A 6,527-nucleotide genomic window follows, 5' to 3' on the forward strand; every position below is an offset into this window, starting at 1 on the left:
GCGGGCGGCGCCCCTCCCCTCCCTCTCCTCCGGCGCCCCTCCCCTCCCTCTCCAGTGGGCGGCGCAACTCCTCCGGCCCTTCCTCTCCCGGCCGGGCGGCGCCCCTTCCCCACCCTCTCCGGCGGGCGGCGCCCCCTCCCAGCCCCGCTCCCCACCGGTAGATCTGGCGGCCGGGGCGGCCTCCTCCCTCCTTCCCTCCACCGCCGATCAGATCCGGGCGGCTCGAGGGGAGGGGGCTCCGGAGGGGGCCAAATCCGGGCGGCAGCCGCGGATCGAGGGGAGGGGGCCTGGCGGCGGCGCTGACCCTCTCCGGCGGCGCCGACCCTCCCCTCAACGGATCCGGCGGCGCCAGCCCTTCCCTCGCCGGATCCGGTGGTGATGGCGGCATGGGAGGTGGTGCTGGCGGAGCTAGCGGTGGTGGCGGCCAGTGGTGGTGCTGCTGGCGGAGCTGGCGGTGGTGGCGGCCGGTGGTGGCGGAGCTGGTGGTGGTGGCGGCCGGTGGTGGTGGTGCTAGCGGAGCTGGCGGCCGGTGGTGGCGGCGGCGGCAGAACAGGATTTTTTTTTTCAAAAATTGGATGCCGAGTGTTTAGTGGCCACTCGGCAAAGACTTTGCCGAATGCGCGACACAAAACACTCGGCAAATCCGTGTTTGCCGACTCGAAATTTGCCGTGTATCGTTTGCCGCTTTGCCGAGTGTATTTTGCCCTTCGCCGAGTGCCCCTAGCACTCGGCAATTTTCCTGTGTCCCGTAGTGCAAGTGACGCTTAATATTTCACACAATGCAAGCTATAATGAATGGTATTAGCTGCACGCACTAATTGGTGTGTTAGAACAAGAGCAATGAGAACTCGTCTCTCTTTTTTTTTCACTTGTAGAAGTTCACTTAAATCAAGAATTTCATTGACCAACCTTTAGTAGAGAATGAGTGATGGCTGTGGGTACTATATCACGTCAGAACAAGGAGTTGCATCTTGGTTGGTGAATCACGAGTGCCGTGAGGAAGCACCCTACGTGGCTCACCAATGATTAGGGAGATGATTACATGAATTAAACCAATATTATATGATACGAAACCATTGTTAAATTAAGATGGGGATAATAAATATACCAATTTAGTTAGTTAAGTGTTGATTTGCACCAAATGAAACATGAGGAATGAATGTTATACTTTTGCAATATTTGTGGGACGAAAATTACACTTTTTTTCTTAATTATTTGTTGCAAGAAATCCGCAATCTGCTTCAATATACAAATCTTAGTTTGAATGTATCGATTTACCATACAGTAATGGCACTGATGTACACACAGTGGCTGGACTAATGGATCAGAATTTCTGGAGGTAAGGGTTCTTTCCCTGAAGGAATTTGTAGGTTGAGATCAGAATTGACAGATCAACTCCATGCTTTTGTTTCTTTTTTTTAAATAATGCAGTTCACCAAACTGGATTAACCTCAAGCATGAGTCTGTAATCCTGTAGTTTTTTTCACTCGTATATTGCTATATACAACATCCATCTTTTTATGACATTTAAACTCTTTGATATATATCCCTAAAGGAGGGCATGCAGAGGACAACGGCTCTAGATGTTCTCGACCATCAGAGTCCCTTTCCTGCAACTTGATGGTGGCCTGAAACGCTATTCAAAACAGAGTCCCTTTCCTGGCTCGAAGCTATGCACACCTCAAATACACAAAAATACAAAATAGTGTTCACCTTCGCGCGGATAAAACCCACAGATTGACAACTACATGACTACGTCGTGGTGGGTGCTTCAATGATTCATGTATGTGCACGCTAATAGCTGCAAAAATGTCAAATTAAGTAACTACTCCCTACAGTAATAACCAGTGTTCACTGTTCACGGTCCTCGTGATACTACTCCTCTGGTCCGTAATAGATGGCGCTTCAGACCGGCCAATTAGCTTGCTTATAGTTCAAAACTCCAGTCGGAAACGTCAATCATTACCGACCGGAGTATTTTTCAGAGTAAAGGATGGATTTTAGTTGGTTGCTTTCATAATCCGTAGTGTGTTGGTCTTTAGAGAGGACCAAGCTAGGGTGGAGGTTGGGTCTATATAACTTTGTCTACGGGCCATATACACAATGTTAACAGTAATGGAACTACAAACATTTGATCCACCACGCATTACTATTCACGATCCAATAAAAAGGGGCAGAAAATTATTGGCACATATCTGTATATCATATGTGCATTATGCATGTATATATATCCATTAAACACTACTCCTACACCAAGCTATGTGCTGCTTATATAAATAAGATATGAGATGTTCTGTAGTCGTGTACCTCTCAGAGTCTCATAGAGTCATAGGATGTGGACAAAACCTATTGAGCCGTTCTACCGGCAAGAAAGGCATGAATATAATGCCTTGTGTTATGAACTTATGATACCGTAGGAAACGGAGGTATAGGGATAAAGACGGGAACACATTATCTTTCTAACCTTCTCTCTCAGGTCATGGTCGCTGCTGCTCGGCAAAGCAACGATGGCACAGCATGCAAGTCTCTGGCGAGGCTCTTCTTTTGGCAGGATAAGGAGGTGTTTGGTTCTTTATGAGCTCCTAAAATTCCTGCATATCGAATGTTTAGATACTAATTAGGAGTATTTAATATAGACTAATTATAAATCAATTGCTGGAGACTAATTTGCGAGACGAATCTATTAAACCTAATTAGTCAGATGCTATAGTAAACATGTGCTAATGATGGATTAGTTAGGCTTAATAGATTCATCTCGTGAATTAGCCTCGTAATTAGTTTTATAATTAACTCATGTTTAATTCTCCTAATTAGCCTCCGAATATTCGATGTGACATGAATTTTAATCCGAACTAAAGATCCAAACACCCCCTTAAACCTCCATGTTATCCGGTCTGCTATAGAAACCGCGACAAGGATGGACAAAATGGTAGCTCCTTTACCAATACACACAAGGGCCTCCATTCCGTCCGTCCCTCTACAACCCACAAATAAACAAAAAAGAAACTTTCAGCATGGTGAAAAGAATTAACCTGTTTGCTTCCAGCTTGATATTCAGACTAGTTCTTGGAGCAATCCAACTATTTTCTTCACTGCTAGTATAGTAGGCTAGTAGCTAGGCTAGGTTAAGATGATAGCATCGTTCATGAAAACAGTAGGGAAATGGTTGCCGATCTTCGTCCATCACTTAATTTACACAATCAATGCAACACTACTCTTCCTAGGAGCAATTTGCATTATTCGAAGAAAAAAAAAAGCTGAACTCAATCTTCGGATTGGTTACACGTAGAGCAAACTTAAGCTATTTCCCGGATATTAGAGGTTGATATCAGCATTGTAACCTCTCTTTTTTGTTTTCTTCTTTTCTTTTTGTTTTGTCCTTTTTGTACAAACTTCTTTTGTTCTTTTTATATATAATCAGTAGGGGCATGTCTCTCATGTGTTCATCAAACAAAGAAGGCCCTTTAGCCAAAAGAAACTGATTCCTGCAAAAATTGATTTTATATCACGCATTAGTATTAAGGATAGTTAATGTTGTTGGCATACAAGTCTCTTGAATCTAGTAAGTAAAACATGGGTACGAAAAAGCTGGGTTGCCTATCTTTATAATATGAGTGTCCCATTTTAAGGTCCCATTTTATAGGGACCTACCAGAATCTTCGGTTTCTCCAACAAGCTAGCTATAATAAATAGCAATTGCAAATCACTCACTCCTTGTATATATGATATATATTTGGCAGCGCTAGCTCATTTTTCAGTCACCAACAGAAACTCACCAGGGGAAGAAGAATTTCCACACGGCGAAGTTATCATAGCATGGTACGGTGACAAAAAAAAATGGGAACTGATGATAGGAACGAGGGGCACCAGGAACTTGAGATCCATGGTCCTGCCGCTCTCTAGCATGATCGTCGCCGTCTGTGCAGCGCGCGAAATTAAATATCAGAACTTGGCTACTGCAAGAGCTGATACGGGTAACTCCTGCGCAAGCTCTCTGATCTTCGTGGTGAAGCTTCCATTTACCAGTTCTGTGTTCCTAGCTAGTTGCTGATAAGATAGACCAGGACCTAGGGACCCCCACCATCTTTAATTTTATTCTGATGGATGCTAGCCAATAAATAGTATTGGCGAGGAGGCACCTGTATGGTAGATTCAGCAACATATACTGATTCTTCTTTTTCTAGTAGAAATTTACGGGGGAACAAAAATACCACGTGCGAACTTATATATGATTGATGTACACAGCTGATGAGCCAAAAGTGGGAGTAGATCGACCCTTCGAATTGGAGGCGCCTGGAACATGGTCTGTGTACAACATATATATTGTTTCCCTCCTCTGGCAGACGCATCATCAGCTTAGTGTGTGCAATTGTAGCGAACATGGTCCCATTAGACCATTAGTTTATGATTTTGATAATTATGTGACAACATGGTCATTAGGACTAACAAAATGTCTAGAATGTATCTTGAAGGTATTCTAGATCCTAATAAAGCAACCACAATCAAAGACAAGCAAAGAAAAAAAACAAGCACCGACACATTTGCGATCCACACCGAATCAGTCGGTGACCGTGCTGCGAAGAAAAATGAACCAAGACCATCGGATCTTCTGATGGCCTCAATTCTAGAAGAGTCGGAGCAATACCTGGAGCAGTGGCAAAGACAAGTCAACCACCGGACAATCTGATGCCTTGTCTCCATAAGCATCGGATGAATTGGTGCACGGATGAAGACACGTCAGATGAACCAAATTTTCAATTCAAAGTTCCAGAGACATTTTTGGGCTGGGACGCCTAGCACCGGATGATCCGAGGCCACCAGGGGCAGCATCGGATCAATCGATGGAATAGGTCGGTGACTGGAAAAATGAATTTTGGGCGTGGGAAGGCCAACAGCTAGTAGCACCGGATGTTCCGATGCTACCCAAAAGCATACCATTAGAACATCCGATGTACACTTTAATTAGTCATTGGAGCAACGGATTTTTGATGCCTTGGACTATTTAGATCTCCTCCATTCGTCCATTTGGAGTTGATGGAGTGTGCAGGAATTCATTGGAGATCAAGACTCATCAAGGACATATCCAAGCCACCAAAAGTGCATAAGTGATTCATCGAAGGCTTAGCACAAGTTTAGGAGAGTGATTAGTGCTAGGATGGGCCCAGAGAATAGAGAGTGCAAGGTGTTGCTGCCTTGTGATCAGTTAAGGAGTGAATCACAAGTTGTACAAGGTGTGCTGGCGCCTTGGAGGCTCGCCGGCAAGTCTTCAACCCTCCGGTTTGGTGTGGAGCGGTGTTGACGACCGTGTGCGGGGGACGTGGACCCCCTCCTTCGTGGAGAGGCTTCTTAATGGAGACGGCATCAAGATGACCGGGAAACTTGGCACGAGCCTTAGTGGCGAGCCTTTGTGGCAAGTCAAGAGTGTCCCGGAAGAGATTTGGTAACTGGGAAGCAATACTCTTTGGGAGTGTTTCAACAACGTGGACTAGTGGTGGCTTAGTGACTACTGATACCACGGGATAAATCCTCGTGTCAAGAGTTTGCTTCCCTTATCCCCACTTCTTATGTTTCCGCATTTCATTCTTGCAACTTGTGTGCCTTTATTTTCTTAGTGTAGTATATTACTAGAATTAGCTCTAGGTTGCAAAACTTGTTTTGGGACGAGGGTTTCACACTAGATCAACCATAGTTGCTCATCTTGATAGCATGATCTAGTTTATGTTTTATGCAAAAGTAGTGGAAGCCATAGATTAAGATTTTATGCTTGCCTAATTCACCCTCTCCCTATCTTAGGCTACAAGCACCGATTCATTCTAGCAACGTCGAAAATCAAAAGGACTGGACTACTGCGAGAGAAGACACGAGCAGCTCCTGCAAAAGAGGGTGTAGAAGCTATTCTTTAAATCTTTAATAGTGTTAGATCTATAATGACACGTAACAGCATACCTAGAAATTTAGTTCCGTTTTTTTTTTTTGCAATCTGCCTGAATCCAAATCTTAGTTGAATGTATCAATCTAGCATACAGCCATGACACTCATGTAGATTCAGTGGCTGGACTAAGGGATCGGATCGAATTTCTAGAGGGAAAGGTAGTTTCCCTGAAGAATTTCTATGTTGACTTCAAGATAATTGACAGGTCAAGTCCATGCTTTGATTCTCATCCTCGCGGCGTCGCCCATAGGCTGCAGCGAGGCAGCAACTGCAGACATTGTCACAAACAATCGCTTCCTAACCATACACCAACAGACGGACAACTACATCGTGGTGTTTGCATCAATGATTCATGTCTGTTGCAAATAATGGAGGGCACCGGCGGCCGACGAGCCACCCGGCAGCACCCCATCCACCCAACCTCAAGACCGCCGCGCCAGATGACGGTCCCGCTAGCCAAAAGGCCAGCGCAGGGGCGCAGCGAGCCCGGTGACCGAGGGAGAGGGTGGGGGGAAGGGGCGCTCCTGGGGGGTGGGGAGAGGTGCAGCCGCCGGGGATGGGAACGCCGGTGAGGAGGCTCTCGATTTGACCAAGG

This window comes from Setaria italica, chromosome VII (genome assembly GCF_000263155.2).
Source record: "Setaria italica strain Yugu1 chromosome VII, Setaria_italica_v2.0, whole genome shotgun sequence".
In the NCBI taxonomy this organism is placed as follows: Eukaryota; Viridiplantae; Streptophyta; class Magnoliopsida; order Poales; family Poaceae; genus Setaria; species Setaria italica.